This window comes from Sus scrofa, chromosome 14 (assembly GCF_000003025.6).
Source record: "Sus scrofa isolate TJ Tabasco breed Duroc chromosome 14, Sscrofa11.1, whole genome shotgun sequence".
Taxonomy (NCBI): domain Eukaryota; kingdom Metazoa; phylum Chordata; class Mammalia; order Artiodactyla; family Suidae; genus Sus; species Sus scrofa.
In genome coordinates, this window is record NC_010456.5 from 42,419,381 (window position 1) to 42,440,145 (window position 20,765).

The following is a 20,765-nucleotide window of genomic DNA, read 5'->3' on the forward strand; positions in this document are numbered from 1 at the left end:
ATACAATCATTGAATGAAAAAGCAAGTTACAATATGGTACCCAAAGTAGGACTGAGTCATTTTACTTTTATCTTTAAAATGTATGTGTGTGTTCATTCCAAACTGTTAATGATATTTACCTCTGGGAAGCTGGGTCTGGGATGAAAATAGAATTAATACTTAACGCAAGGTCTGAAAGTGGTTAAAGGTTTGTTGCAGTTTGTTATCACTCTAGAAATGGTACATGAATGTATTTGTCAATGGTGTCTAAGGTTTTTGCTTCCCTGTAACATTTACTAAAATCAAACTCTATAGAACATTTTAATTTTTTCATTTGATGCTTTAAAAAAACCCACCTCGTTGCTATTTTAATTTACAAAAAAAAAATAATAATACTAATAAAGAGGAAAAAAAGGAAGTAGGGGGTTATCAGGCCACAACTAGGGGCAGGAAACAGGAAGGGCACCCAGGTGGAAGGAACAGCATGCACAAACGCTGGGGTTAGGAGGTGACCCAGGGATATCCGGCAGCCAGTCTCGTCTGTGCATAGTCTGGCTGGAGCTCCAGAGGCCCTGGCAAGGAGCAGAAGTGGTTCCCACAGCCACGGAGAGGCCTGCATGTGCTCCTGGTTTGTGCTCAGATGGTGGGCACGGCTCCCGGCTCCCAGAGGGGCCGGTCCTCCCCAGCAGGCTGCGCCACCAGCCACCACCCACAAGCCCCAGCAGCCTCCCCTGTCGGTCCCCACTCCACGCAGCTGGCCGCCCCCGCCCTCGGTCAGCCCGGTTTCCTGCCCCTCCCTCTCTCCTCCCTCCAGCTGTTTCTCTGGCAGAGCTCTGGCCCATTCAGGACGGCAGCCCTGCTGAGCAAAGAGCGCACAGAGTGGGTCTCCCTGGGAGCCTGCGAGAGATGAGGATGTTCTGGGGGGCTGTGCTCTGGGGGATTGGAGGGGGTCTTGTATGAATGCATGAACTGCTTTCTGGGCAAACAGCCACAACCCAAGAACAGTGTGATTTCAAGAAAGAAGTCGGGGAACACAGGTCTCCTGCACAGCCTCCAGTGGCCTGAAGCCACGAAAGCCTTGGGAAGATCTGGGTGGAGACCAGCCACAAGGTATCATGCTTGGGTTTGATATCAGCCAGAGGGGCCTGGGAAGGGGAACCCTAGCAGTGACAGAAGCTCTTTGGTTCTTGCTAAAATGTAGTTTTCGTCCAAATGGAAACAGCTATATTACGACTTTGAGAGTTCCAAAGAGATGCATGCTAATTGTAAAGAACAGTGAGGTCACCGTGGTGATAAAAGCAGTGAGTTCAGTGTTTCCCTTTGGTACTTGGTCAATGCTTACAGCAGTCTGAGGAGGGAGGGACTTTCATGGTCCCCATTTTACTGGTAAAGAAACTGAGGCTCAGATTGGGGGAGGCACCTGCTCAGCATGGTGGAGATGGTAAGCTGGGGGCTGAGGTCAGAATGAATGAGAGTCTGCACAGCCCACCTTCCTAGCCGCTAGGCCATCCTACCTCTCAGCCACAGAGAGGAAAGACGGAGTTCCTAATCCAGGGGTGGACTGCTAGGTGCCTCTCTGTACCACTCATTCACGTGCTCACACGCTGATTTAGTTATGAAGCTTGTTGAGTGCCTACAATGTACCAGACACATAGGAGTGTCTCAGTGTGGACACACACACACTTTTCCACTATCTACTGTGGTAACCTACCTTGTCCTTAACCATGGATGGTGACCTTCCATCTGTACTATCCATGTTCCTCCAATGTACATTTTTATGGCTGCACAGAGACGATGACTTTATTAACCATTCCTCAATGTGGTTGCTGCTGCTTCTTTTTTCCATTAATATAAATGGCATTGCAATGTCTGCTTCTGTATATCATCTTTACGTGTTTTCCTATGGATACCTTTCCAGAGGTAAAATCATTGGCTCAAAGTTTTGCCTATTTTTAAGGCTTCCAAGGCTTTTGTCCACACCACCCTGGAAGATTGTGCTGGCTTGCACTCCCCTGGCACGATATTGGGGTGTGATAGTCTCGCACGGTTTCCCCAACCCCCTACATCCCCATTGTTCCCCATCTCCTACAACCCCCCTGATGGGAAAGCTGAGGATAACATCTGGCTATTTGACTTGATGTTTCTTTATTCATGCTGATTATTCTCTAGAATCTTACTGTTCACTTTTAGGACTGTCCTGTTCAAGTCTATTGCCATTTTTTTTCCCCCTTGCTGGCATGTCTGTCTTTATCTTATTGAGATTTAAGAGTTCTTTGCATATGAAGGATATGAACCCTTAGCCAGGGCTATCTGTCAGAAATATTCCACTCCCCATTCTGCTTTCAGACTAGCACATTTTAAATGGGTAAGCCATTCAGGCCAGCGTTTGGTAAAATGACAAGCAAACAACACGTCGTTATACTCAAGTAACTGCTACTTGATGACAGTCTGATCACTCAGACTATGTGGTTCAGGGAGCCAGCAGAGCGGCCAAGCCTTGGGTCTGTCTTCTCCCTCCATTCAAGAGCCTGGCCCCTTCGGCATCCCCAGCCTGTTTTTCAAAACCAGTCTTCTCCATGGTTCTTACTATCTCTCCTGATTTCTTCAAACTTGCTCAAAGGACAGTCTCCTTTAAACACCTCTGTTGCTGAGATGAATGTGTTTGGTCAATCCAGGAGGCCACTGGCGGGAGGAGGGCAGCTTGGCATTTTCTTAAAGTTTAACTTGAACCACTGATGCCCAAGTGGTGGGTCAGGCATTGAGAAGCCCATGGGAAGAGTTATCCGCTGGCACACAGGGACCTTCTCTGGACTCCTCCAAAACGTCAGGGAATAATAGATTTCACTTTGGGCAGGTCACTCCCCTCATTGATTTGACACCTTCTGAAAAGTGCTCTCCCCCCAACTGGGTCAAGGCCTGCCCACTAGACTCTCCCAGTACACGTACTCCACCCATCACAGTACATATTACACTGTGTAGTAATCGTCAATCATCTTGACTGTCTCTCCTGCTGGCCTGGAGGCTCCTTGAAGCCAGACGTGGGCTATTTTTCTCTTTCTGCACAAGACCTCGCTTACAGTAGGTGTTCAGGAAAGGTTCACTGAGTAAATAAAGTAACCAGGCCTCGGTTTCCCCACCCATAAAATGGGACGGGGGAGTGAGACTAAAGTCTCACTTCTTAGGTGTTTCCTTAATAACTCTTCTCAGTTTACAAACCACTTTATCGCCATGACTCTCTTGACTCCTCACCACAGCTGTATGATAAAGATATTCTTAACATGCCCATTTTATAGATTAGGAAACTGAGGTCTGAAGAGGGTTTCTGGTGTTAGACCTCCACAAGAGGTAGCAGAGCATTGTGGCTATTGGATTGGGCTCTGCTGGGTGAGTTTTAACCACCAACTGAGTGTCTACACAGCTTAATTTTATGCTCCAGTTTCTTCATTGGTAAAATGGGAAGAGGAACAGTAACTACCTCATAGGATTATTATAAAGATTAAATGAGATGATATATGTTGGACACTTTGCAGAGAGCTTGTTGTGTCAGAAGATGCTATAAACATTAGCTATTATTCTATTATCATTTCTATATCACCATGCTGACCATACCTGTCACCCATCTGAGCCAAAGAGAAATTATGATTGATTTCTTTACCAGTAAATTATTACTGCTCAGGTTCCAGCCAGTGTACAAGAAAACCAAGAGCCCATTTCATGCTCTTAGAGCTATGCTACATAGGCACAGTTACCATTGAGAGTTTCCAGGCTGTGAATCAGACTCAAGGCTTCTCAAAGGGCAATCTTGGGACCTCTAGCATTAGAATAATTATGAACATTTCCTAAAGCTTTGGTTTGTTTTTGTTTTGCTTTTAAGGGCCACACTTGGGGCACATGGAAGTTCCTGGGTGAGGGATTGAATTGGAGCTGCAGCTGCCAGCCTATGCCCCAGCCCCAGCAATGCCAGATCCGTGCCGCATCTGTGAACTATGCTGCAGCTTGCAGCAATTCCTGATCCTTAACCCACTGAGCAAGGCCAGGGATCAAATCTGCATCCTCATGGACACTAGTCAGGTTCTTAACCTGCTGAGCCACAACAGGAACTCCAGCCTTGGTTTTTTGAGTCAGAGGATGAGGTTTTTCGAGTCATCTCTGAGGATGAGGTGTGGGTGTCTGCATTCTGAACCAGCACCCCTGATGATTTTGATATACCCTAAAACTTGAGAATCACTGAGATGGAATACTTGAATATCTTTCCTTTTTGCCCTTTATCCAGGTTTCTGGGTTCTTTGCTGCTCACGGAGACATTTTTTTCCTTTCTAAGCAAATATCTATGCACTTCTGTGAGTCTGCATGTCCTATGTCAGCAGTTGAGGCCAAGAGGCAATGGTGGAGAAGAAGCGAAACTTGGTCTTATACCACAGAAAGTCAGATCCCTTAGCAATCACCCAGTGTGTGGCCTTTGACATTATTTTAAGTCACAGAACCCTTTCATCCAATGAAGATATATGGAGTGTATTCCTGTTGTGGTGCAGTAGAAATGAATCCAGCTAGTATCCATGAGGGGGTGGGTTCAATCCCTGGCCTTGCTCAGTGGGTTGGGGATCTGACATTGCCGTGAGTTGTGGTTTGGTTGCAGATGTGGCTCAGATCCCATGTTGCCATGACTGTGGCTGTGGCCTGCAGCTGTAGCTCCAATTTGACCCCTGGCTGGGAATTTCCACATGCTGCAGGTGTGGCCCTAAAAAGCAAAAAAAAAAAAAAAAAAAAAAAAAAAAAGACAGAAAAGAGAAAAAAAGAAAAAAAAACATATAAAGAACTGCAATTTGAAGACAGATAAAGTGGTGCTATTCTAGTTGAAGCAGAAGTGGAAGACTCTATACAGCAGCTCACTGAGCCTCACTGTCACTGCCGAAGGCCTCTAGGAATCCTCTTGAAAACTGCAAATCTACTCCAAATTGTTAAGACAACAAAGTTCTTAACCATTGCTGAGTTTGTTGTGTGACCTTAGGCAATGTATTTTCACTCTCTAGCCATAATCTTCTCATTTGTAAATAAGGAGATTGAATGTTGTATTAGTCAGGGAAGTAACAAATAGACCCAAACAAGTATCACGGCTCAAACAAAACACAAGTTTATTATAAGGCAGGTATTTCTGTGTGGGGGGTGGCGATTCAGGAACCCATCTCATGTCCCTACCATCCCTTGGACATCATCACTGGTGAAAGAAAGGATGGAGGGGGCATGTTTGCTTCTTAACTGCTTTCTGCCACACATGAGAACTAGGCATGTGGCCAATCCAATTGCAAAGGAGGCTGTGAAATGTAGTTCTTGGCAAGGGTGACTCAGTCTCACCTACAGCTGTGTACTGTGGAAGGGAGGACAAATTTTTGTGGACAGCTAGCTGTCTCTGCCACAAATACGGTGACTGCTTGGGTCTCTTCCAGTCCTGATTCTAAATTCTAAATTTTCACTAGTCAATCTTAAAATTAACAGGATAACGTGGGGCCCACAAATACTTTCCTATCCTCCAGATAATCCTCATCAAATACACTGAGTAAATCTCCACATTCCAGTCCCCTAAACATAGATTTTCCTAGAACTTAGGCAACTGCTGTTCTTGTTCCCTCCTGGAAAAAGGAACTATAATAATGGTATAGAGCTAAGCACGCTTGCTGAGCCAAAGGTTTTCATATCCATTATCTCACTGAACCCCCCTACAACCCTACATGGAAAGGCTTCATGGTTAGCATTTCCATTTTATAGATGAAGAAAATGAGGCTCAGAGAGGTAAAGGGACTCTCCCAAGGTCACACAGCTCTTAAGAAAAAGAACTGGGATTTCAACTCAGAAAATCCAACTCCTGTCCTAAGGTCCCATTGCACATTGGAGCACATGTGTGCAAGGTGTGTGTGTGTTTGTGTGTGTGTGCACACACACGCACGTGCATGCATGCACGAGTGTACTTCAAGACCACGTATGGGGTTAGGGTAGGGGATTTCCTTGGGCTGTATTCCCCCAGCGTGGGGTATAAGGAAATGGATATGAAGGAATCATTGTCTAAGACCCCAGAATGGGCCAGATTTGCTGATCAGAAGGCAGCTGGGTGGTTGTCTTGGGCTCAGGAAGCCCAGTGTGATTAGGTGTTACAGTCACTGGCCAGAAAAAAGAGGAGATGGCGTGTGAGGATGGACTGAAGCCATCTGTGCATCCTGGATGATGCTGAGGCCTTGACTGTGCTGGGAACAGGGTGGGTGCCTAGGGACAATTTCCTATGTGAATAAACTCATGAAGAGCGAAAGCTGTACCCAGGTGAGAACTTAAGATGGATCAGGCCCAGTCCCTCTTCTGAAGGCCTTTAGGGGAAGGGAGGCAAACCTGTCACTTAGACTTTTATTCAGTCACTCAACAAACATTCATTAGCACCTTTTCTGTGCCTGGAACTCCACAAGGCAGGATGGTGAAAAAGACAGGATTCCTGCCCTCATGGGACTTTGGAGGGGCCATGGGGGTAGTTACATTTGCCCACGTGTTAGATCTGCGGAAAGCGAGGCTCTGATTGTTTAAGTGACATTTCCAAGGTCACTTGGTAGGATTAGGATCCAGGGCTTTTGGTTCCCAGGCCAGAACTCAGGACTGGCTGAGGGTGAGGCCCTAGGCTTGAGCCTGAATACAGGGAAGGGGTCCTGTGGGTTGGCAGTGACCTTGTGCTGATGCTGTTTTAAGGCAAAATAGCGGTTAATTTACTTCTCTTTTGGAACCTGTAGATTTTTGCATAAGCTTAATTGAGAAATGGTAGAATTTCTTTTTTTCTTTTCTTTTTTTGTCTTTTTTGCTATTTCTTGGGCCGTTCCCACGACATATGTTGGTTCCCAGGCTAGGGTCGAATCAGAGCTGTAGCCACCGGCCTACACCAGAGCCACAGCAACGCGGGATCCGAGCCGCATCTGCAACCTACACCACAGCTCACGGCAACGCCGGATCGTTAACCCACTGAGCAAGGGCAGGGACTGAACCCGCAACCTCATGGTTCCTAGTCGGATTCGTTAACCACTGCGCCACGACGGGAACTCCGAGAAATAGTAGAATTTCTTGACCTGCTGGTTGGAACCCAGAGGCCATGTTATTTCTACCTGGTGCTGTCACAGAAAGATACACTGATGTCTGCTTGGCATTACTGACAGTGTGACATGGTCATAGATGCCACAGCCACCTGCTCTAGAGTTCAGATCCTGTTTCGGCCCTTTCACCTCCTGCCTCCTCAGTGTCCTCATCTGTAAGGCAGGGAGACTCTTGGGGGTTAAGTGAGTTAATATACATAAATATATACATGAGGACGGCACGTGGTCAGCTCAATGAAGTCACCTCTATTTTTATTTTCAGGAAAGTGGGAATTGAAATTTGCCTTTGTATGTGTCAGTTGATGGGGGCATCTGGTGCCTTGCGACCTTGGGCTCCCAGGGTAGAAAATGTCGTTTTGGCCAGTCTCCTTGCTTCCTGCCATGCCCCATGGAGAAGTGCTGGGCTCCAAGGGCGGGGGTGGGGAACGGGGGACGGGTAGGGGGTAATGGGGGGGTCAGGGAAGAGGGTGCTCCAGCCCCACTGACACATTGTGGCAACCTTGAAAGTATCAGCAGCTGACTCAGCAGGGGGGTCAGCTGCTCTTCAGGCAGAATGCTGGAATCGGTTCTGCTTTCTTGGGGTCTTGGGTCCTCTGATCTTAGCCTTGTGCTCCTGCTGAGGGCAGCTCTTGTGCAAGGAGGTGGGTGGGTAGGGTGATTGGCGCAAGAAACAGTGGCTAGCACGCTCAGTTTTTCCTTCTGTGGATCAGGGATCAGAGGGACAGGAGGGCTGGTGGGGTGCCATCAAGCAGATCTGGTTCTGGTCTTGGGAACCAGTCACCTGAGTGAGCTCAGGCAAGTCACATGACCTCTTTAAGCCTCGATTTCCTCTTGACTCAGAGCTGTGGCAGTGCTCAACTAATGATCTGGGGTGGTGATCAGGGACCGAGGGCATTCAAGATAGGCCTATCCCTCGTTATCAGAATTTGTTGGAATCTGTGAATTCCTGAGTCTGGGATGGACTAAGAGCCCTGTGAGTCAGTGTATGAGCCTGTTGCCTCTCTAATAATCGCTGCAAGCTCTGTGGCTTTAAAACAATACACATTTATGATCTTATATTTCTGGAGGTTGAAAGTCTCAAATGGGTTCACCTGGGCCGTTTCGACTGAGCGCTTATTGTTAAAGACTCACATCAGTGCCCGCCTGGTGCATTCAGTGTGCAGAGTAGCCCAGGAGCAAAGAGATGGGTAGCTTTGACTGGGGAAGTCGGGAAGCAGTGCCTGGAGAAGAGAGCATGTATTTGAGCTGGTTCCAAGGATGAGTTGGCTTTGAGTGCCTGGATGATAAGTTGGCCAGAAATAAAAGATATTTCTGTCTGGGAGAGCAGAGTGAGCAGAGATTTTGGAGGCTTGATGAGCAAGGGGTGTCTGGTGCAGTGGATGGAAGCAGGGAGCAGCCGGGGGGAGCCACATGTTCTGCCGGGCCTCGAAGATCCCATCCAATGTTCTGGGTGGTCCCATATGTCCCCATTTCACCAAAATAGCATCTTGTTGTCCCCAGACCTTGTCTCCTCCAAACTCAGAGCTTAAACTTGAAGATTTGGATGGTCAAGGATCCCAGACAACCCCAAGCTAATTGAGTTGGAGATTCTAGCTTGGCAGAGGGTATGTCGGTTTGTGGCTTTACCTCCTGGGTTGTCTGTCCAGAAACCAGCTCAGAAAGGAGAAGATTTCTTGCATCGGTCCTCTCTCTGAGCACACCCAGCCCTTGCTGACAGATGCAGGCATGGCGCTTGGGAGAAACAAGGTGTTTTCCTTCAGAGTTAAAGAGAGATGGCTTAGGATGGCACCTGTGCTCAGCCTGGAATGTGTTTACTTGGGGGAGAGGGACTTGGCCACTGCCTGCTGGAGCCAAATGAACCGGGCTGGGCACTGAAGGGTCCACTGGCCCCCGCATCACCGGGGGATGGAGCTGACTGACGTCAAAAACGGGTCTTCAGGGAGTGTGGGCAATTTTCACCTCTTTTTACAACAGATGTGACTCACAGGGGCCCTTTTCAACTGTCAGGGATTTAGGGTGAGGAGAAAAAGGGCGTTCCTTGAGTAAGAAAGGAACAGCCCCCAGATGGGTAGAAGTGGGACTCTGCCAGCTCATGGACCTGTTTTGAAATCCACTTCTGCCCTCGCCCACTGTGAGACCTCGGAAAGAACACAATTTCTCTGAGCCTCAGTTTCCTCCACTGTAAACTGGGGATGATAAAAGGGCTTTCCCTGTAGGGGTATTGGGGGGCTTATGTGAGATCCTGAATGGCACAGAGTTGGGGCTGAAAACCAAATGCAGCCTGAGCATGAGAGGCTGGTTCCGGTGGTAGAGGGTGGGGACAGCAGAGAGTGGAAGTCCTGAGCCACAAGAGGCTAGAAATGCCAGGTGTGGACAGTGCCAGGATCAGAGCTTCACCCCAAGCTTTCCCTCCATTTCCTGGCTTGGCCTGAGATCTCAGCAGGGGCTGGTAGAGACCCTGGATCATTGGCCTCTCTTCTCCTAGGGGCAGCGGGGCTTGACTGGCTTAAAGGGCCCTTCTTTTTATTTCCCTCTCCTCCTGTGAAAAACCTCAGACATGAAGGAAATCAGAAACGGGGCTCTGCGGAAGGGCATGGCAGCCTCCCTGAGCCTGGCTGGGCCGTCATCTCCCCAGCCAGGCTCAGGTCAGCTCATCTCAGCCTCAGTTTCCCCATTTGTAAATGATTTCTGGTGGGGCCTGGGTGAGGGGATTCGTCAGGCTGGGGCCGGGGGCCTCCCCACTGCCCCGCCGGGCTGGCCCCTGATCCAAGCATCCTGTTGGCTCCGTATTCTCAGCCCTCTCTCAGCAGCTCTGGCAGCTCACATTTTCCAGGGGGCTTGGAAGCCAGCAGTGCCCCAAAGTTCCTCCTTCCAAAAGTTTTTGTGTCGTTTCCACTGTCTAAAGGGACAGGTAGGTTTCACTTGCTGAGGCCCAGCTGGGCTTCTGCCCAGTCCCGCTTCCAACCACTGAGATTGTCTTGAGGGGGGTGGGGGTGGGGGTCTGTCACTCTTCTTCTGGGGATCATGCAGACTCATGGGAAATATGCGAGGCGGGGCAAATCGTCCCATTTTACAACTGAGAAAACTGAGGCCCAGAGAGAGGATGTGTGCTCACCCTCCTCCATTCCCTAATTCATAGCCTCCTTCCCTGCCTTGTGAATGCATCCTGCCTCCAGTGGCCCTGGCATTTTGCTCTTCATTGGGGTCCACAGAATAAGGATTCAGCTTGGAGTCAGGCAGACCTCGTTTGAATCCTGAGCCCCTTGATGACCTTGATCTCAGGTCAGCTCATCTCAGCCTCAGTTTCCCCATTTGTAAATAAGAGTGGTGGCAGGATCTGTCTGCCCTGAGTTGTGCAATGAGAATTAAATGAGATAATCCAGGCAAAGGGCTTAGCACTGGGCCTCGCACTTAGTGGGTCCCTGTAGAGACTTCTGGACATTGGCGATATGGTATGTGGGAAGTCCTTGGGAGATACTTTTTTTTTTTTGGACTTTTGTCCTTTTAGGGCCACAGTCGCAGCATATGGAGATTCCCAGGCTAGGTAGGGGTCTAATCAGAGCTGTTTCGGCCAGCCTACACCACAGCCACAGCAACATCAGATCCCAGGCGCGTCTGCGACCTACACTACAGCTCACGGCAACACCAGATCCCTAACCCACTGAGCAAAGCCAGGGATCGAACCCGAAACCGCATGGTTCCTAGTCTGATTTGTTTCCACTGAGCCACTGCGGGAACTCCGGGAAATACTTTCTGAAATGAGATTGAATTCTTTATTTTCTTGGCTGCAGACATGGCATGTGGAAGTGCCTGGCCCGGGGATCAAACCTGTGCCACAGCAGTGACCTGAGCTGCTGCAATGACAACACCCCTGAGCCACATGGAAACTCTGAGATTGAATTTTTAATCACCCCCTCTTGCCCCAACCCTCAGCCTGTTAGCAGCTTTTTTTTTTTTTTTTTTTCCCTGTAAAAGATGAGGCTCAGGAGTTCCCGTCGTGGCTCAGTGGTTAACGAATCTGACTAGGAACCACGAGGCTGCAGGTTTGATCCCTGGCCTTGCTCGGTGGGTTAAGGATCCAGCGTTGCCGTGAGCTAGAATGGCTTGGATCCCCCGTTACCGTGGCTCTGGCGTAGGCTGGCAGCTATAGCTCTGATTAGACCCCTAGCCTGGGAACCTCCATATGCCGCAGGAAGCGGCCCTAGAAAAGGCAAAAAGACAAAAAACAAACAAACAAAAAAAACCCCAAAAAATGAGGCTCAGAGACTGAGGATCAGAGATGTTAACTGGCTCCCTAAGGCCACACAGCTCATAAAAAAGGGAGACGGGCTCCTGATGCCTTGCTCTACACTTGCCTGAACAGCATGAGGGCTATTCCTGTTCTCACGGTCCCTTCTTGAGAGCCCACTGGCCTCCTCCTCTGTGATTTCTAGGCCTTTCCACCTGTGCCACAGACCCTCCCTACACCAATTAGGGCTATCTCAGATATCTTTGTTAGTTGAATCAAAACTTGGCAGTCTCAGGAGTTCCCATCATGGCTCAGCAGAAACGCATCTGACTAGTATCTATGAGGACGCAGGTTTGATCCCTGGCCTCAGTGGGTTAAGGATCTGGCGTTACCATGAGTTGTGGTGTAGGTTGCAGACGCAGCTCAGATCCCACATTCTGTGGCTATGGCGTAGGCGAGCAGCTGCAGCTCTGAGTCGACCCCTTAGCCTGGGAACTTCCATATGCCACAGCTGTGGCCCTAAAAAGCAAAAACAAAACAAAACAAAAACCCCAACTTCTTCCCCCTGAGGGGTTCGCAGCTGATAATAGCTCACAGGAGAGGGGTTTGTGAGCGTAGTGCCTTAAGTCAGCCTAGTGTGTCCATGATAGGGGACCTCAGGTCAGGGGAGCCTTTGGGCCAGGATCTTCCTGAAGGTAGGTAAAGACCTGAGGGTAGGCAGTTACTAAGTCAGTTGCATAGGAGAACTTTTTAGTCCAACTTCCTCACACCTCCACTGGGGCTTCTCTGTTTCTCCTTTTTCTTGTAGGTTGAGTGGCCAGAATTGCGTTGATTTTTTTTTTTTTTTTTTTTTAACGTGGCAAAGCTGCGTATCAGCAGAGCTCAGAGAAACAGAGCAGGCCTGGGAGGCTGTGGCTAAGTGTCGCAATCTTGGCACATCCCATGTCTACACTGCCTGCCTGCCAGCTTGTGGCTTTCTGCCAGAGCCCAAGGGCCGAGGTGGTTAAAGGTGGTTCAGGCTGTGCCCTGTGACCTGGGTGAGGAAACTGAGACCCCTGTCACCTTCTGCTGAGCTGGTCAAACTATCCTCTCTCTCATGGGCATCCTTCCTTCCCTGTTGGGGTGTTGGAGCTGATGCTGGGAGACCAGGGGAGAACTACATCTTGCCAAGGTGTGTTTGCTGTGTAGCAGGAGGGTGTGGTGGTCAGAGCTTCTGGAATTGCCTGCTTGGCTTCAAATTCCTGGACTTCCTAGTTCTGCAGCCTCAGTTTTCTCATCTGTGAAATGGGAATGACATTGCCGCACAGGGCTCTGGGGGAGGTGGCAGGGGGACGTGGATCTAGAAGAGGGCATTTTTTTTATTTATCTGATTTTTCACGGTTATGATTTTGGTAATTGCTACTGCACATGGTTTAAAGGAAAGAGCTTGGGATTGAGGAAGTTGGAACTGGGCGATCACATGGGGGATGTGCTTAGCTGGGGGCCCAGAGATTGGTAAGTGTGTGGCGCCTGCTACTCTGTCACTCGGTGTCTGGGTCCTTGGCGATGGGGCAGATTTAGCAAGACAGTCCGCCCTTTTCTGCTTTCTTGCTGTGGGACTTTTTGCTTTCTCACAAAGGGCAAATTGCTGCACCTTGTTGAGAACCATGTTCTTGAAAACTGGGGCTGTGTCAGCTCCATCTCTGTCAGTGCATATGGATGCAGGGAGGAGATCAAAGGCGGCCCTGGCCCTGGGGCACGATCAGTTCTGGAAGCATCTGAAAGGCTTCTCTGGGCATCATCACCAGGGGTGGTGGTGGCCAGCTGGTTTCTCCCCTAGGATGTTAGTTGGAAATGCTGGGAGCACCCCAGACTCTCAAATTTCTTAGAGTTCTTCTCGTGCTTGCTTCTCCTCCCCCTTCTTTCTTTTGCAGCCAGTGCTCTGAGCCACCCGCCATCCCTAGTGGAGCATCTTTTTTTTTTTTTTTTTTTTTTGGCTCTTTAGGGCGGCACCCATGGCACATGGAGGTTCCCAGGCTAGGAGTCCAATAGGAGCTACAGCTGCTGGCCTAAGCCACAGCCACTGCAACGCCAGATCCAAGCCACATCTGTGACCTATACCACAGCTCATGGCAATGCCAGTTCCTTAACCCACTGAGTGAGCCAGGGATCGAACCTGAAACCTCATGGTTCCTAGTTGGATTCGTTTCCATGGTGCCACAACAGGAGCATCTTTGGGCCAAACCAAGCACTTGGGTCCTCAAAGCTCCAGAGGCTGGCTGCATTATTGGTGGGTGTTCCCTCCGGGAGCTGGCTGTGACCAGAGGAAGCACCCCTCAGCTGTCCAAGGAACACACCCTGGGCACCTTCCATCCCTGAACCGCACACATCGTAGGCACTCAGGAACCTTCAGCAAGGGAATGAACACACAAGCCCCAACAGCAGAGGCCACACCCTCACACTTGGGGGAACCGGATCTGGGGCATCACTGGAAATCCCTCTTTCCTCAGGAAAAACCAAATCCTCACTAAAGTTATTTTGAGGCTGTGCACTTTATTTTTAAAACATAATTATTTTGAGGGCATGTACCTGGTTAAAAATAATAAGCATGAGAATTTTGCATTCAGTGCCGCAATATTCCTGTCCATTTAAAGACCAAAACTGTGTCCCTTAGAAATCTTTGGGCCGGCTCCAGGGAGAGGCGCCTCATCTGGTTCCTGCTCTGTGGCTGGCCCACTGGGAGATGGCTGGGCTAGAGAACACATGGATCATCAGGTCTGAGAGGGTCACTCACAGACAACTGAATCCACTTGCCTTGCGGCTCCACTGTGGAGATGAGGACATCAAGGCACAGAGAGGTTAAGTGACTTGCCCAAGGTCACATAGCTGGTTGGGGCAGAGCCAGAGTTTGAACCCAGACAGCTTTAACCACAACACCTGCAAAGGTGCCACTTTGGTGAGGCCAGTTTCTATCTACCCCCTACCTCTGCAGCTGGGCAGCTGGGACACATTTCCTGGACAACTGAGACCTACTCACAGCAGTGCCTCTGATCACAGCCAGCTCCCAGAGGGAAGGACCAGCCAGCAACTGGTGCCTTGAGGACCCTTCCATCAGGGACAGGTAAGTAGTTGGCTTTGCCCGGAGAGGCAAACCTTGGGGTCCCCGAGCTGGAGCTCTGGATCCCTGGCCTGGGTTGGGTCTCCGGACCCATGGGTGTCTCTGGAACTGGAAATGGCTCCACATGCTTCTCTACTGAGGCCCTGGGCTGTGGCACAACCTGTTTCTCCAGGTAATTTCCCCTTGTACCAAGTTTCCACCCCTTGGATCCCGTGCCCCTGTCTGTGAGGCAGCTGTGAGTTGGCAAGGCTCCTAGAACTCATTCCTGGAAGAGGAAACTGAGGCCCAAATGTGATATCAGAGAAAGAGGCCTGGTGTTAGTCCATTTCTCTAGCCATGCTGGCTCCTGAGCTCTGGCAGGGCCTGAGCCCCAAGCCCCCCATGCTGGACCAGAGGGTGCTTTCCAGCTCAAGGTCACCTGAAGCATCCAAAGGCTTGGGGCTCAGAGAGCAGAAGAGATTTATGCAGGTTGTCTGAAAATTAGGAGCAGAGTTGGGCCTGGAACCTGGGCCTCTTACCTCTTCTTGGTCTCCCTCAGGGGACTATTCAAGGACAGGGGTTTGGATGGAAAAGAGAGCTGTCCTGTGGGTCTCACTTTCTCCTGATGTCCAACCCTGGGGGCTGGCAATCCCAGGAACCTGCATGAGGCCAAGGGTTTACCAGCCTGCTGAGAAATGAAGAGAGAAAACCTTAGTAAAAGGAATTTTTTTCATATAGTGAAATGTTTTCAACTGGGAAAGATGTTCCAGTGATTTGGGTCGTTATTACCATACAGTTTCTTTTCTGAAATGGTGAGGACAGTAATGGACAGTTTTAATTTTTCCATGTCCTTACTGGGCACACCTGGGCACAGTGTCGGAAGTGCTGGGTTCGTGAAAGCCTACAGTTAGGAGTCTGCTTGTGCTCAGATGGTCTCTTGGGCTCCTTCGAGATGCGGGAGGGCACTGGTATGGCTGAGGTGGGGCGTCCACAAAGAACCAGAACTGGGAGGTGAAGGGTCCAGCTGCCAAGGCCAGGGCTGGGCTGCAGAGGGAAGGACATGCCCAGCATGAAGTGGGGGACCAGAGGGGGCAACAGGATGCAATGTTTGTTATGAGAGGGCTTCGTTCATGACTCAGAGTCTGAGCAGTGGGTGGAGGGAGAGGGAGGCCTGGGGAAGAAAGGGTGAAAGGGGAAGATGCTGAAGGGCAGGAGGGACACTAGGAGGGGGATGGGAAGAGGAGCAGGGGGAGAGGGAGCCTGCTCTGCCTGGGAGGGAGGATGAGGTTTTGGTGGGAAGGGGGCTGTGTGAGGAGGAGTTGAGAGAGGGGCGTAGGGCCTCCAGAGGTGGAGGACACACAGGAGAGGAATGACTAAAAGTTCCAAAGGGCTAATCATGGCCTCTTGGCTGGGTATTTGTCTTAGGTGGAGTTCACCAGAGGCAAGGGTTTGGTGAATATGAGGTGTTAAGGACGTGTCTCAGGCAGGGCTGGGATCTGGGTGAGGTGAGTGAGGCAGGGTCTTGCCAGCTCAGGCTTGGGTCTCATCTCAATTGAAAATGTTGATTCTTTGCTCATGGTGCATTTTATGCATTAGCTTTGATTTTTAAAATTTGCATTGAAGTATCATTTATCCTGATTAGTGCGTTTGGGGGGGGCACACCCTTAAATTTGCATTCAAGGATCAAGCAGGGGGAGGAGCTCAGCAAGAATGTGATCTCAGGTGAAGACTAGCCTCGGCCTGATCTCGGTGGGGTGGGGGGACCCTGGAACCTGAATGGCACCCTATGGCAGCTGTGAGCTGTATCTAGCATTCTCTGCAGCTATGGGAGGGGTGCTCTGTTTTGGTAAAGGGGATCTGGACTATACACCACCAATATCTACCACAATATTCTTGGTAATTCTTAGAGAGATGGCAGTAAACATTTGAGTTACATATAGGTATAATTACTAATAACAGAAATAGTGATCGATAACTTACTGAGAATGTAACATGGACCAGGCATTGTTCTGGATGCTCTATATTCCTTCTCTTATTTAATCCTAATACCGATTCTCTGAGGTATATACTATTACTGTTCCATTTTACAGATTGAGAAACTGAGGCACAGAGAATTTAAGCAACAAACAAGTCTCACAAGTAGGAAGTGGCAGGACTGGGATTTGAACTTGGATGGTCCAGCTCCAGAGTCTGCCTGCTTCCCTCTCACGTGTTGAGCATGGCTGTGGGTTCAAGTCCTGGCTCCTCCATTTTTGAGCTATGGGACCTTGGGCAAGTTGCTTGACCCCCTGAGCTTCAGTTTCCTTAGCTGGGAGGTGGGCGTAGTAATCAGGGCTCTTGGGAGGCTGGAGCAAAATGAGAGATAGGAAGGATCCTAAGGGCTGACGGTGATGGTTCCCACGGCTCTGCATCACAGCAGTTTCAAGGGTCCCCGCTTGTGGCTACAACTGCGGGGCCCTAGGAAACCTACACCAGTCGAGACTCTGCCAGGGTTCCTGGCAGGAAGATGAGGAAGCAGGGAAGATGGAAACAAAGCCTCCTCTGTTAGCCACTTGGGGCCTGCCCCAAGTTGGGAAGATGTGAGGGCTACAGAGAGAGAAATGAGTAGTGCCTGAGAGTGGGATGGGTACCCTGTTCTCTGCCAAGATTTGTTCTTCATGAGCAAGGGGTGTAAAGTTACTTTGAATCCTTTCCTGAGGGGCTGGGAAGGCCAGGGCCAGTTCCTGGAGGGGAGCGGTTTCTCCATCCCCCAGGAATGTGATCATGGCTTTATTTTAAGACAGAATAAAAGCAGAAAAAAGCTTCACGTTGGTGGCTGCTGGGGGCTGCTCCTGGATGCCAAGCCAGCTCCAGAAAATGGCTTCTCATGGGCTCAGGCTCCAGGCTCTGAGATTGGGGTCGACATCAGAAATGTGCTGGCTGGTCCATCACTACCCTGTTCTTTGTGGAGCCTCCTCCTCCAGAATGATTGCCTTCTTCTCTGGGAAACTACAGGATCCAGATCTACCCTTGGGGCTGTCAAGGGGACCCCAGGTATAAATTCGTCTCCACCACTCTGTAGATAGTTTCATACACCCACAGGATTCATTTCTGATCCTTGGGTAATGTGGGGACCAACACACTACATGGCTCTGAAGTATTTTCCTGATGGATTAAAAGCACAGCATAGCTAGTGCAAAGGGAGAGCTTAAAACTTGCTTGTTCATCACAAAAGAAAGAGTTTGAGAACCATGGACGCTATTAAGAATAAGTGGAGGGAGGGAGTTCTTGTCGGCTCAGCAGAAACGAATCTGACTAGTATCCATGAGGACGCTGGTTCAATCCCTGGCCTCACTTAGTGAGTTAAGGATCCAGTGTTGCTGTGAGCTGTGGTGTAGGTCCCAGACGTGGCTCAGACCTGGCATTGCTGTGGCTGTGGTATAGGCTGGCAGCTGTAGCTTTGCTTAGACCCCTAACCTGGGAACCTCCGAATAAGTGGAGGGAGTTACCTGATGCCCTAGCAATTAAGAATCTGGCATTGTCATTGCTAAAAAAAAAAAAAAAAAAAAAAAAAGAAAAAAAAAAGTGGGATCACACACACACACAATAATTTCTTGTAATATTGTAACACACATACATGAGGTGAACTATAACAGAAAGAGACTGGACACAAGCCAACCTCCTATCCCCAGAACACTAGTTAAGTAAATGGGCAAATCCAATAATGGAATACTATGTATCCATCAAAATGGATGGGTGCTTTTTACATACTGATATGAAATCAACTCCAAATGTATATTGTCAGGTAAGAAAGATAAACTGCAAAATAGTGTGCAGAGTGGACCAACTTTTACGCAATGCAGCAGAGAACTTAGGATACATATTTGTATTTGCCTCAAAAAACTCTGGCAGGAAACATAAGAACAAGTACAAGGAGTTGGGTGCGGTGTGACTGGGTGGATGGTGGAAAGATAGAAAAGAGGATTTGCATTCTAAACTTTTTATAATTTTAGATAGTTTTGAACATCACCCATTCGAAGGAGTTGTGTTGCCTAGTTAAAAATTTAAATTAAAAAAGCCAAATTAGGAGTTCCCGTCGTGGCGCAGTGGTTAACACATCCAACTAGGAACCACAAGGTTGTGGGTTCGGTCCCTGGCCTTGCTCGGTGGGTTAAGGATCCGGCGTTGCCGTGAGCTGTGGTATAGGTTGCAGACACGGCTCGGATCCCGTGTTGCTGTGGATCTGGTGTAGGCCGGTGGCTACAGCTCCGATTAGACCCCTAGCCTGGGAACCTCCATATGCCATGGGAGCGGCCCAAGAAATGGCAAGAAGACACACACATACACACACACACACACACACACAAAAGCCAATTAGAACTGTGAATGGATGTCCATTAGGCTAGTATTAAGTGTAGTTATGAAGGAGTATTATAAACTCTAAGGTCTGTGGTTTTCATTGCCATCGTTTCCTTGACCATCGCATATACATATTTGGGATTTTAAACCAAGTTATACCTGACTTCAGCTTCCTTGATGTCACAAAGGGAAAGTTCCTTCTGGTCCTCTTGAATCTAGCCTGAGAGGATCCCATTTGAGGTTCATGTAGGATCCACTCCTCCCTCCAGTAGCCCTGTCACCATGGTGGCTGAGATGTGCTCCCGGTGGCCCCCTGTGGCCATCCAGCCAATGTCTCACAGTGAACTCGCCCCCTCACTCCAAGAGAATCTCTGAATGCTTGGACCCTTGGCGAAGTGTTTGTCACAAAGAAATGGTTCTCATAGGCTAATAGCCAATGGACACAGATACCCTCTGGAGAAGGTAATGACTGCAAACTCATGCACATTGGGGTTGTGAGAGTCCTTGTCAGCATCCTGTATCCATAGAACACAGTAAAAGACAAGCAAGGGTGGCTGAGTGATGTTACGACCCCGAGGCCTGGCCCTGGCTAGTGGAGAGAATGGCTGAGTTCTAGCATTTGTCACAGAGAATGATGTTCTGCTTGCTGTTGCTAATAGCACCAAGACGTCAGTTCAGAGAAACAGCGGCAGCAGGGAGAATGCCTTAAGGGCTACACAGGTCGGGCCCTTTCCCAGACATTCTAGAAATTTCTTCACATTAAGTTGCAATGCATAACTCTGGATGTCTAGACAGAAGCAAAGAGTCACTCCTTTCTGGGCACATCTTGGGAAAGGGGCTCCTATTGAATGCCCCTTTGTGGCAGAGCTCTCAGCTTATAGGGAAAGGGGTGCTGTATTCAGGAGGCTAGTGTTTGGATGCTTCTCCTGAAACACCTGGACTCTTCAGGCTGCATCTGCAGTCAGGATGTGGCTGAGAATGCTGAGTGTTACCTCACGCTGTATCCTCTCTACATGGACCTCTGGAAAACATCCTTGTGCTCCTGGATGCTCAGGGGTTTCTCCTTCCCCAAGGTGGGTTTATTGTCAGCCAAGGGGCACATGACCCTGTGACTGGTTTTTCTTTTCCAGACTAAGAGTCTGTGAGTCCACGGTGTGGCCCACCCAGGCAAAGTATTTAGGGCATTACTTATCGTCTGCATTTTTTCCCCTTAGTCCTGGCTCCGTTTTCTGTCTCCACCCACGTTTCCCTTCCTCCTTCAACTCTCACTTTTAATTTCCATTCTCTTGGTTACACGGGCCTCTTTGGAGCTTTTTCCCACCCTTCTGGACTGAGCCAGTAATAAGCAAACAAATAATTTGACCAAACTGGCAAGCAAAAGCAGCCTATGTAGCACCCCTTTCCCTGCCTGGGGGAAAAGCAGTTCCAGTTGGTAGGAACCAGCAGGTAAGGGGTTAAAAATGATGTAGAGGAAGTGCTGGCCAAGGTTAAAGTGAGGAAGTGGCCGCTGCCAGGGGAAGGAGGTGGCCCGCTTATCCTGTGTGGCTCCAGGGGGCTGAACCAGGCTGGAGGGGAACGTGGCAGGTTGCCGGAGTTCACTTTAGTTAAAAAAGGAAGAGCTTTCGAATGACTTGATAGACTTTTTTTTTTTTTTTTCTTTTTAGGGCCACATCCGTGGCATATGGAGGTTCCCAGGCTAGGGCTTGAATTCGAGCTACAGCTGCCGGCCTATACCACAGCCACAGCCACGCCAGATCCAAGTCTTATCTGCGACCTACGCCACAGCTCATGGCAATGCTGGATCCTTAACCCACTGAGCGAGGCCAGGGATTGAACCTGAGTCCTCATGGATACCAGTCGGGTTCATTAACCCCTGAGCCATGACGGGAACTCCTTGATGGACTTTTCTAGTTCTGCTGTGGGGGAGGGGAAAGAGAGGGATGACCGTCTCTGGAAAAGAGCAGAACCCAAGACAGGTTTATTTCTGATGATTTTATTTCTGGGTGATGACTGATGACTTGAAGGC

At 49.3% G+C, this 20,765-nt stretch overlaps 1 protein-coding gene across 2 annotated transcripts in view; it reads left to right on the forward strand.

Annotated features, from left to right (window-relative positions):
* Nucleotides 786–20,765, forward strand: part of CMKLR1 (chemerin chemokine-like receptor 1) — a 47,915-nt gene continuing 27,935 nt past the window's right edge. Inside the window, 2 exon segments of one of the 2 annotated variants that reach the window (NM_001123100.1) lie at nucleotides 965–1,089; nucleotides 14,297–14,425. The gene's annotated coding sequence lies outside the window, so the exon portion shown is untranslated. 2 annotated transcript variants of the gene reach the window in all.